Source organism: Callospermophilus lateralis, unplaced genomic scaffold (genome assembly GCF_048772815.1).
Source record: "Callospermophilus lateralis isolate mCalLat2 unplaced genomic scaffold, mCalLat2.hap1 Scaffold_72, whole genome shotgun sequence".
NCBI lineage: Eukaryota > Metazoa > Chordata > Mammalia > Rodentia > Sciuridae > Callospermophilus > Callospermophilus lateralis.
Window position 1 is genome coordinate 5218289 of NW_027515276.1, and position 11933 is coordinate 5230221.

Genomic DNA, 11933 nt, shown 5'->3' on the forward strand with positions numbered 1-11933 from the left:
TTGACATTCACTCTCTAACCGAAACCCTATTGCAAAAAAAATTTGGTCCAAATCCTATAATCACTCTTTTTTCTAAACCTACTTACTATCTTCCTAATCCTACCAACTGTCTCTTTTTGAATGGATGTTCTCTTCAACATTCAATCATCCAAGGTACAAGGTCCTATGTCATTTTATATCAATTTATCTGAGGCATGTGTGTAGAACATAATTCAAAACTAAGTATCCCAATCAAAGGCCCAATGCCCTTCTGGGTTTCAAATCTTACCTAGATTTCTGTTTTCATACTTATATTTCACCTATATATTCTTGTAAATATCACAGGTTCCAAATAACGTTATTCATCCCGCAGAATGATTTCTAACCCAAATTGAACATGTTATTAACACTAACCATACACCGTTCCCTCAATCTAACTTTACAGAAGAGCAGGGACAGTGTTGGTCTTACAATACAGGAATGTAGGGGATCTTCCACCTGCTGAGAACCTCAAAGGTCCATGAAGAAACAATCCCTGGAGAAGATGTATGCAGCTATGAAGGACTTGAGAGAGCAAAAGTCATCTTCCATGGCAAACAACCTGGTCAGGATAAAGGTTTGTGTCTGAATGAGCCTCTCTCTTCTTAATGTAGAGAAGATGGACCATGCAGGCCTTTGTGGAGAGCTGTTCCCAGGTGCCTATGGTTTATATACCATTCTAACTTGTGAAACTGTCACAGGAATCAGGGGCTGCCTCCATTTCAAGGGACCATAGGAAGCAACTATTAGGACAAAGTGGTTGCCAAGGCAGTGACCTCATTCAGTTCCTGAAGGAAGTGACCTCACCTCACTTCCTTGGTTTTGGAACTCTCTGATCGTGGGATCCAGGAAGGAAGGCACCCAGAGCTAGTCCCTGTCCCAGTTCCAGGGTCTCACTTGTTTGGATTTACCAAGGACAGCGTCAGTCTTTCTTGGTACCTACTGATGTGAGGTGGGCCAAATGCCAGAAGAGCTCAGAAGAGGGTCCTTTCCTGAGAAAACAGGTAGTGGCTCACTGCGGGCTCCTCTCAACTTCACAGAGTTGAACAAGGAGACCAGATCTGAGTCAAGACAGGCCAATTCGGGGGAACATACTATGGCCCGCTAGTCAGAGAACACTCTGGATAGTCTCAGACCTTCTTGGGGCAAGGAGGTGCCTTTGTCGGTGTGGGTGTGGGTTTGTGGTTTTGTCTCATGTTCTGAGAATAGGTAGGAAAGGCGGTTTGTTTGGTTTGGTGTGAACTGTTTCTGGTAAGTCGTTTGACAAGGCGAGGGTTTCTGGGTTTGTGTATCCCACTGTGTCCGTAGTTGTAAACATTAGAAAAGAGAATGCATCAATGAATGTTTCCTGTCTAGTAGAAAGCTTCCCAGGATTCACTTTGCCCAATTGATGAATGGACTGTGGCTTGACCTATGGATGGGCAACACCTACTATCTTCCTAAGTTTCTGTTTTCTTCCTGAATTCTGGTCACTCTCCAAAATAGGCTCATGATTTTTTGTCCAAGATAAGTACCACCTCCAAGCTCTGTGACATTGCCATGTACTGGATAGCTGAAGGGAATGGCGGGCATCTCAGAAAACTCAGATATCAGTGTGACCAATAAAGTCTCAGTGGAGATACCCTGCTTTGGGCCTTTTGCTTGCCTCTTGTTCTGTTGCCCTGAATGTCAGGAAGGTCTTTGCCTCAGGCCACACTTTTGAGAAGCCTGAAGAAAACAGTTTTCAAATTGAAATGAGTGGACATCACCTGTGGCTCTTTGCTTAATTGCTTTGGAAAGGGACGTGTCTGAATCAGCATTTTGGCCTTGTGTGAGGCTGTGGCTTAGATTCTCATCACCTGTTGGATCTAAAGAACATCCCATGTGTGCATCCAAAACCAAAATGGGCAGAAGAACACTCATTGTGGATGAAGTCTAACCAACTCCACTAACCAACTCACAGTGAAAGTAAATAAGTTTGAATTTGAGGGGGCCCCAGTAAACATGAAGTGGATATAGGGGCAATATATTCATCCCTTAAGGCCCCATTGGGTCCTGTATCAAATAAAATGTCTCTAGTTCAAGGGGCTAATGGCAGTAAATATCGGGCTTGGACAAATAAGAGTACCATGGACCTGGGGAAAGGAAAAATCCATCACTCCTTCCTAGTAATCCCAGAATGCCTAGTCCCATTAATGGGTAGAGATCTGCTCACCAAGCTCTGGGCCAAAATAACTTTTAACATTGAAGGCCCCCAAGTGGAATTTCTAAATCCTTCAGTAAAAGCCCCTATAGTCAAGGCTCTATCAATGTCAGTAGAAAATGTACATCAACTCACTCACCTTGGTTCAAAGAAACTACAGGCATTCCTGAAGGATCAAGAACAGAATTTTCCACTAACCGACTCACAGCAAAAGGAAATAACTGAGTGGGTATCTAAAGACTGTTGGGTCCATCAATTGGTTAATGGTTACCCTTCCAAGCTTCCTGCAGGAAAGCACCTTCAAGTAACCAGACCAGGACACTTCTCGGAAGTGGACTTTAGTGAAATTAAGCCAGCAAGGTATGGACTTAAATATCTCCTAGTCTTTGTAGATACATTTTCAGGATGGATTGAAGCCTTCCCAACAGGAAAAAAAAAAGAAGAAGAAAAAAAAAACACGGCGCAAATGGTGGTCAAGATCATCCTGGAAGATATTTTTCCAAGATATGGCCTGCCTAATGTAATAGGGTCTGATAATGGACTGGCGTTCATGGCTCAGGTAAGTCATGGGTTAACCAGTACCCTGGTGATTAATTTGTAGTTACATTATGCTTATAGATTCCAGAACTCAGGACAGGTAGAAAAAAATAAATAGAACCATTAAAGAGACCTTAATGAAATTAAGCTTAGAGACCAGCATAAAAGATTGGACTATGCTCCTGCCTTATGCACCGTTTCATGCAAGAAATACTCCCTCTGTTTCTTTGTGTAACCTCTCCCCCTGTGAAATTCTCTATGGTGCCCCGGCATCAGTAAGGGACCTAACCCCAACTCTATGACCTATGGATCCATTCCACACCCCCTTCCTTACAGACTTAAAGCTCTTGAAAGAACTCAGTGATACCTGTTAAAACAGCTGGCCAGGGCCTACCAACCAGGGGATGAGGGGACTCCACATCGACATCAAGTAAGAGACTTCATCTACATAAGACAACATCAGGTGTCATCCCTGGAACCCCGCTGGAAAAGAACTTACCAGGTGCTACTTATAACACCTACATCAATAAAAGTAGATGGAATAACTTCCTGGATCCATGCCTCTCATCTCATGCCTGTGCCCTGTCCAGACTCTTTCTGGAAACTGGAAATGACTGGTAACCCTTTCAAATAGCATATTTGGCATGTGGATAAAGCTATAGACTCTCCCATTGGCAACCAGTAGTCCTAACCCTCATCAGCCCATTCATAGAAAAGAAGAATAGTCTATCTTGCATACAGACCCTTTAGGGACCTGTTGACCATCTCAACACCCAGATATTTGTCAGCTGGCTATAGGTTTTTCCTATTGGGATATCCCTGATAAAGCATATCCCAATAAATTTCCATTAAATCCTTTCCGTTTCATAGATAATGGAAACAAATATTATGGTGTAGGAACACGCCAGCCAGATGCAGGTTGGCTACGCAAGATTACTATGTTTTCCCAGTGGACTATCAAAGCCAGAAACAGCCACAGCTGTGTGGAGGAAAAGCCGACTTCTTCTGTAAGTCATGGGGATGTTAGCATACAGGGACTACCTGGTGGAACCCAAACTCCTCATCAAATTCAATACACAGCATTGGCCATATTACCAATTAGATAACCAAAACCAATGGCCCTCAGAGGGGTCTCTAGATCCTCAAATTCTGTGTGATCTTTTTAGCTTATGCAAGTGCTCAAAAGGGTGGAAAGAGATTCTCCTATATTGAGGCCTTTTCCCTCCTTTGCTCACATTCTGAACTATGCTTCTCCAATAGATGCTAACCCTCAGCCTTCTGCTCCAGACTCTCTGCTGTCACTCCCACCTCAGCAACCTGAATTCTCCCCTCCAATTACTAGATCAAAAATCAAAACCTCTGCTAGTCCTCAGACCATTGCCCCTTTGCTGAGGTATCAGGTACTGAGGTACCCCTCCACCCACTAACTCCTCTCTTCTAGAGTCGGTGCCCACAGCAGGTCCCATCACATCCTCTAACCAGCTAACCCAAAGCTCAAACCAGCTGAGGAGATCCCTCAGACCCCTATCCAAGATGAAATGAAAATGGCCTTTAAAGTTGCTTTGTCATCACTGAAAACAGGTGACTAAGAATTTAAAGTCCCTCACAGGCTTTTTGGGATGCTCACTCCTGTCGTCCCCTCTGCTCTACTTTTTCTACGGCTCAAGTTTTTCTTGCTAGAAAAATCCGAAACCCCTTTCCCACTATTCTTTTACACCTCTCCTTCCTCATTCTCAGATCCACAGAGCTGCTCTCAGCCTTGCCTTCCACGTCTTCCCCCTCTGTACCAGGCTCACAGAAAAGTCTTAAATGACTTCTCCAAAAGTCAGTGTTCAATGTAGATAAACTTCCTCTTTTCGTGTTGCCCTGTTATACTTGGCCAGTGGCTGGAATAATCAGCACTCCTAAGCTAGACACCCCCTTACGAGTTCATCACAAAATATGTGAATAAGACCTCTGGCCTTGAATTGGGGCTTCACATAGATGGCTACAATTCTAAGATAAAGAAGTTACCAACTAGGCTCCATGGTAACAGCTGGCAGGGAGAAAAAAATAGAGAAAAAGAAAGCTCTCCCCCTTTCAGTTGTCCTTGAAAATTTAACTTGCCCTGAACAAAGGAAAAAGTAACAGAAACAAAAACTGCTTTTTGTGAACTTCTGCAGACTGTGAACTTCTGAGCCCCTTCCCTTACATGTTGGGTACAAATTCTGAAACAACCTAAACATTGGGTTCAGGGGATTAATTGATTACAACAGAAGCAATGCTCTCTAAGTCCGTTTGCAATGAAATAGGACTGTTTCCCTTTCTTCAGTGCTATCATATGTGCCTTGCCTTGTCTGTCCCTACAACAGAAAGATTATATATACTTACACATTGTTTATGTTTTCATGAAATGGTTAACAGATATGATTAATTATGTAATGGTGCAGATGTTTCCCATAGTGCTCTATGATGAAGCAGGTACATTTAAAGATCAAATAGGAGGGCATACAACCCAGTTGCGCCCGGAACCTGTATCTCTCACTTTAGCCATCCTATTAGGAATAAGAGTTGCTGCAGGAGTGGGCACAGGAACTACTGCCCCAGTCCATGGGACACAACAAATGACCCAATTAGAAGCAGCAATAGACCAATATATAAAGATATTAGAAACCTCCATCACAGCTTTACAGGAATCTTTAACCTCTCTCTCTGAAGTTGTTTTACAGAACAGGCAAGGGTTAAACCTCCTCTTCATGAGAGAACGGGGACTTTGTGCTGCATTGAGAGAAGAATGTTGTTTTTATGCCGACCATACTGGAGTTGTAAAAGAACCTATGAGTATATTAAGAAAATGCCTTTAAGAGTGTCAACGAGAGAGAGAGGCCCAAAAAGGGTGGTTTGAGTCTTGGTTCACACATTCCTTCTGGTTAACTATGCTTTCATCAGCCCTGGCATGTCCATTAATAATCCTCATATTATTGCGGAAGACCCTGTTGTCTCAACAATGTAGTTTCCTTTCTCCAAGCTGAAATCGGACAAGTTAAATTTATGGTAATCAGACAACAATATACCCCACTAGCAGATATAAAATGTAATACCCCTCAATGATCACTTTTATGATTAAAAGTAACCCGAAGAAAAATTGGGTAATGAAAGGTTAATAAAATAGTTACCTGTCACTTCCTGTTTTTCTGTATGCTTAACAAAACACTGTTGAAAACTTGAGAACTGTTTGCTGATCTTGTTCCCAGAATGTGCTGTCACCAACTGCCAAACTGCAGAATGTACTCTGTAACCTGGTTGAAAGCAAACCGCCCACTTGCCCTGAGGCATCAATAAACTTCCATCCCTGACTTCTCCAAGGAAAGTATATAAGCTCTGCTTAAGCTGTTCTCAGTGCTCTCTGCTCTATTTAAGTGAGCTCTGAGCCCCAGCATGCTGGACCCGCAATAAACCCTTTGTTGTTGCATGATACAGTCTTTTGGTGGTCTCTTCCTCCTATTCTCGCCCGACCATTACAATATTTTACCTCTATATTCTTATAAATATCACAGCTTCCCAATACCATTATTCATTCAGCAAAATGATTCTTAACACAAACTGAACATGTTTTTAATCCTAACCATACCCTCTTCCCTCAATCTAACTTTACAGAAGAGCAGGCACAGACTTGGTCATACAATACAAGAATGTAGGGGAACTTTCACCTGCTGAGAACCTCAAAGGTCCATGCAGATATGATCCATGGAGAAGATGTAGGCAGCAATGAAGAACCTGAGAGAGCAAAAGACATCTTCCATGTCAAACAACCTGGTCAGGATGAAGGGTTGTGTCTGAATCAGCCTCTCCCTTCTTAATGTAGAGAAGATGGACCAAACCACGCCTGTGTGGGTAGCTGTTCCTGGGTGCCTATGGTTGATATACCATTCTATCTTGTGAAACTGTCACAGGTAGTAGGGGCAGCCTGAATCTCCTTGGACCCTTGGAAGCAACTGTTAGTACAAAGTGGTTGCCAAGGCAGTGACCTCATTCAGTTCCTGAAGGAAGTGATGTCACCTCACTTCCCTGTTGATGGAACTCTCTGATCTTGGGATCCAGGAAGCCAGGAACACAGAGCCAGTCCCAGTCCCAGTCCCATGGGTCTCACTTGTTTGGATTTACCAAGGACAGAGTCAGTCTTTCTTGGTACTTACTGATATGAGGATGCCAAAATGCCAAGAGAGTTCTGAAGAGGAACCTTTCCTGGGAAAAAGGTTGTTGCTCACTGCTGGCTCCTGACAACTTCATAGTGTTGGCTAACGAGAACAAATCTGAGACAGGACATGCCATTTTGAGGGAACATACCATGGCCCACCAGCCAGAGGACACTCCAGATATTCTCAGAATTACTTGGGGAAAGGAGGTTCCTCAGTGGCTGTTGGTGTAGGTTTGTGGTTTTCCCTTTTTCTGAGAATAGGTAGGAAAGGTGGTTTGTTTGGATTTAGTGAACATTTTCTAGTAAGTCCTTTGACAAGGTGTGTGTTTCTATGTCTGTATATCCCAGGTTGTCTGTGGTTGTAGACATGAGAAGAGAGAATGCATCAATGGATGTGTTCTGTCTAGTAGAAAGAATCTCAGCATTCATCCTGCCCAACTTATGAATGGACTGCGGCTTGCTTTATGGATGGACAACACCTGCTATCCTCCTAATTTCCTATTTTCTGTCTGAATTCTGGCCTCTCTCAAGAATAGGCTCATGGATTTGTGTCCAAGATATGTAACACCTCCAAGCCCTGTGACATGGCCATGTACTGGATAGCTGAAGGGAATGGCGAGCTTCTTAGAAAACTCAGATATCAGTGTGACCAGTAAAGTCTCAGTGGAGAAACCCTGCTTTGGGCCTTTTTCTTACCTATTGTTTTATTGCCCTGAATGTCAGGAAGGACTCTGCCTCAGGTCACCCCTTTTGGAAGCCTGAATAAAAGAGTTCTCAAATGGAAATGAGTGGTCATCACCTGTGGCTGTTTCCTTAATTGCTTTGGAAAGGGATGTGTCTGAATCAGACCCTTGGCCCTGTGTGAGACTGTGGCTTAGATTCTCAGCACCAGATGGATTAAAAGAAAGATCCTATGTGTGCATCCAATACCAAAATTGCCAAAAGAGCACTTATTGTGCATAAAGTCTCTCGCCTTCCTATGTAAAGTTCCTGACCTCCATTAAGTGAGAATGGGAATCCTTTGGGTCAAAAAAGATCTTCAAAGCCCTGCAGAGGCGAGCCTATAGGTGCTTGGGTTTTCTCATCACTCCATTTCACATAAAGAATCTAAACCCCACAGTCATTAGGGCTCAAATTGGAGAAGTGGAGCAGCATTAACGGCAGGCCTATATGATCACTCCTGGTTCAAAAAATGGTGTCAAGGCTTGACTTTAGGCAAAGGAGGGGGAAGTGAGCTTATTTTGGACACTTTCCTGAGCTGCACGCCTCATGGAAACCTCCAGTCAGATGTAATGATGAGTGTCTCCATGGAAGAAGATGAGGGACATGTGGGAGTGTTTTGGTTTTAATTGTGGACCTTTTTATCTAGCTTGTAACAGATGACTTGGTACACCTGGGCTTGAACTCTGGTGTGATTCTCCTTAGAGACTGAGTTCAGGAACTGACCTCAGAGAAGTATTGCCATGAATTTTGTCGGTATTTTATTAGGCCACACATGAGTGTCGCCTAGGAAACTGAGATGTAGGCCCAGGGTGGCTTTCCACAGAGCACTGGGAATCTCAGCCAGGATATCACATGATTTTATTCTGAAAGACTTGGCAGCCATAGTTGAGAGTCAAAACACACATGGACCTCACATTGTAGACCTCAATGGGCCTGGCTTCATGTGACCTTTTGGCCAGTCTTTGGGAAGTCTTGCCTGTGACAGTCCTCCAGAGCATTCATTAAAATGAGCTTTCTCACCATTTAATGGTTCCTGAATGAATTGAAACCCACAGTGAATTCAACTTCATCCTTGAAAAATGGCTAGATAAATACCATAAAATATTTAAAATTCCCATGACCAGTTGCCACTGGAGAAACTTGGGTGTCCTGTTGCTGATTATGAGTATACCAGACGGTGCCTTGATTGACAGGGTTTCATGAAAAAGGTGTAGAACAGAGATGCCAGTATGTAGAAGCCTTCTGAGTAGTGAGTCAAGAGCAGTGGTGGGCAGGTGTGTGATAAAACATATGTGATGGGGCCATATGGATCTGCCATTGGCTTCCAAATCGCTTGTGACTGACATGGTGCAGCCAGCAGACCCTTATATGTAAAGACATCTTGTTATATGGAGAGGTTTTACCCTATCCCTTACTTTTGGAAACTTCTCTACCTCCTTCAACTTTATGTACTCCTGAGCATATTCCATTCCAGATTTGTATTCACAGAATTCCTCACTCTTCTCCTCTAATTGTGTCTTACTTGGGGCGAAGGTATTGTCAAGGCATGGTTCTGGATGAGAGTGGGAAGATTTTTGTGTAGCACATATTTGCATACACATTGGATTCATTTTCCAATTTTTCATTTGGAATACTGAATCCCTGACACTTACACATACCCTACTAGACTCTGACTACTAATCCTAGTATGATGGAGAAAAATAAGCCAAATGGAATAGAAATACAAGCAGTTCAGAGGATGCATGGTGTATAGTTGGACTTACCTTTTGCATTATACATGGTAGGACTAATAAATCCAGTCAATTTTTTGTTGGAATAGTTCTCCATGTGTTTTTAAAGTTAACAAATATGTGAATTCCAGTCTCCCTTTCATCACGTGTATTTTTATATGCACATACATAATCCTACATTGTATCACACTTACAATCTTGTGAAGAGTCTGATGGGAGATACCAATTGTGAGAACAGATCACTCCTCCAAAACTCTGTTGGAACTCAAAATTCAACCTATGGGTGAGCTTCCTAGTAGAACAAAATTATACAGAAATTCATGTTTAGTAAAATGAGTATTTTTGGATCTATGGATGATATATATTTCACGATGAATGTCGATTGGCATATACATTGCTACTTTTTAATGTCTGTGTGTGTGTTTTGCGTGTATATATATACACACAAAACACTCGCCAGATTTTTCAAAATATGAAATATATGTATTTTATTTACACTCCCTAAATTCATTCATGTTCATATATGTGAATTTATAATCTACTTTTCACAAGATTATTCTCAGAAATATTCATCCACCTGAAATTCATATTTGTTTCCTAGTACTGAAAACTAACTACACTGAATGGTTCATACAAATCCTAATATTTCTACAGTAACTGACCCAGTTTGACATCAATGCAAGTAGATTCCTATGGGACATGATGTGTATTATGATGTTCATTTTTATTCAACACTGGTACATTACTATTTCCTCATTTTATGCACAACATAGGGTATATATTTCATCCACAAGTTAGCAAATTTGTACGCATTTGTTTCACTTTCAATCACTTCCCGGTTCAGAACACACATATTCCTCCATGTTTCTTGACTGGTCTTTTCATGAGACTTCTTTCCAAATACATTATTTTCGATTTCCATAATCACTTTTGAAGCAAAACTCACACACCCTTTATGATAAACCATAACCCTAATATCACCATTAGATATATTGCTGGTTGGAATGAATGATTGTATATCAATATAAGATTTCTTATATATTTTCTGATATCAATTAAATCCATTATTTAAAGTGGTACCAGTTATATTATTTATTCACCTTATGGTCTATTTATGTATTATCTCTATATTCATAGACACAGGGTACACCTCTTTGTACTCCGAATACTAATGTATACATCTTCAAAACATTGCTCGCAAAAATGGTGGAAGAAATAGTCATGTCACCTGTTCTACATATACATGTTATCACAATAATATTCTGGACACAAATACAAAGGACACATTTAATTTCTACCAAAGCCTAAATGGAATGTTACCATGGATTACAAAAAACATCCATGTCCAGTTTGCCTAATGCTCTCAAATGTCAATCCTATTGGTGACTGCATATTTGTTTCTTCATAATCTTATATATTCAACCTCAACCCTGTTGAAATTATCTAATTCTATCACTCACTTTATACTTTTCCTGGTTTCCTAATGTCACTACTGATATCTGCTTTCCTAAATATTTTCCCCAGTTCATCATTGTGACTGACCCTTCACATTTGCTGACATTGACATTCACTCTCTAACCGAAACCCTATTGCTAAAGAACCTTTGGTCCAAGACCAGGTGTCACTGGATGACTTTGGATGTCCTGTTGCTGACCATGAGGGTACCAGACAGTGCCTTGATTGACTGGGTTTCATGAAAATGTTGTAGAAGAGAGATGCTAGTAAGTTGATTCCTGCTGAGTAGTGGGCCTAGAGCAGTGGTGTGCAGGTGAGTGCTAAAACTTCTGTGGTGGGGTCATGTGGATCTTCCATTGGCTTCAGAATGTCTTGTGTCTGACATGGTGCAGCCAGCAGACCCTTGTATGTAAAGGCATCTTGTTATATGGAGAGGGTTCAGAGCAATGTTCAGAATCAGAAAGCTATGGTAAAGGGGACAAGCTATGTGGGATGGAAGCCTGGTTGGTGCATTCTTCTGCAGTCCCTGACCCAACAAACATGCGAGAAATCGCTGCAACACTGTGTCTCTGTTGAACTCATTGTATTTTGTGAAGCAAATACAAAAATCCCACTGCATGTGAAAAACACCATGAAAAGTGGAGGATAACCAAATAGCTTCACAGTCCACAAGGGGAGACACTTAACCCCCAGGGGCCACAGTTTACCTACAAAGAGATAATTCAGCACTGTTGCCTCATGTTCATTTGAAAATAAGAGACCATGTCCTCCAGGTCACATAGATGCAGACCCAGGTTTGATGGTCTCACTAGAAAGGAAGCTAAAGCTAATAAAAACAACATTTTTTTTCAAGTGCCCAACCTCAAAGGCAGTTTCTCCAGAAGTCTTTAGGCTGGAGGAGCTCTATGTTTTTGGAGTTTTTACCCTATCCCTTACTTTTGGAAACTCCTCTACGACCTCCAAGGTTGTGAACTGCTGAGCATTTTCCATTCCAGATATGTATTCACATATTTTCTAACTCTTCTCCTGTAATTGTGTCTTACTTGGGGCGAAGGTAATGTGAAGGCATTGTTCTGAATGAGAGTTGGAAGATTTTGGTGTAGCACATATT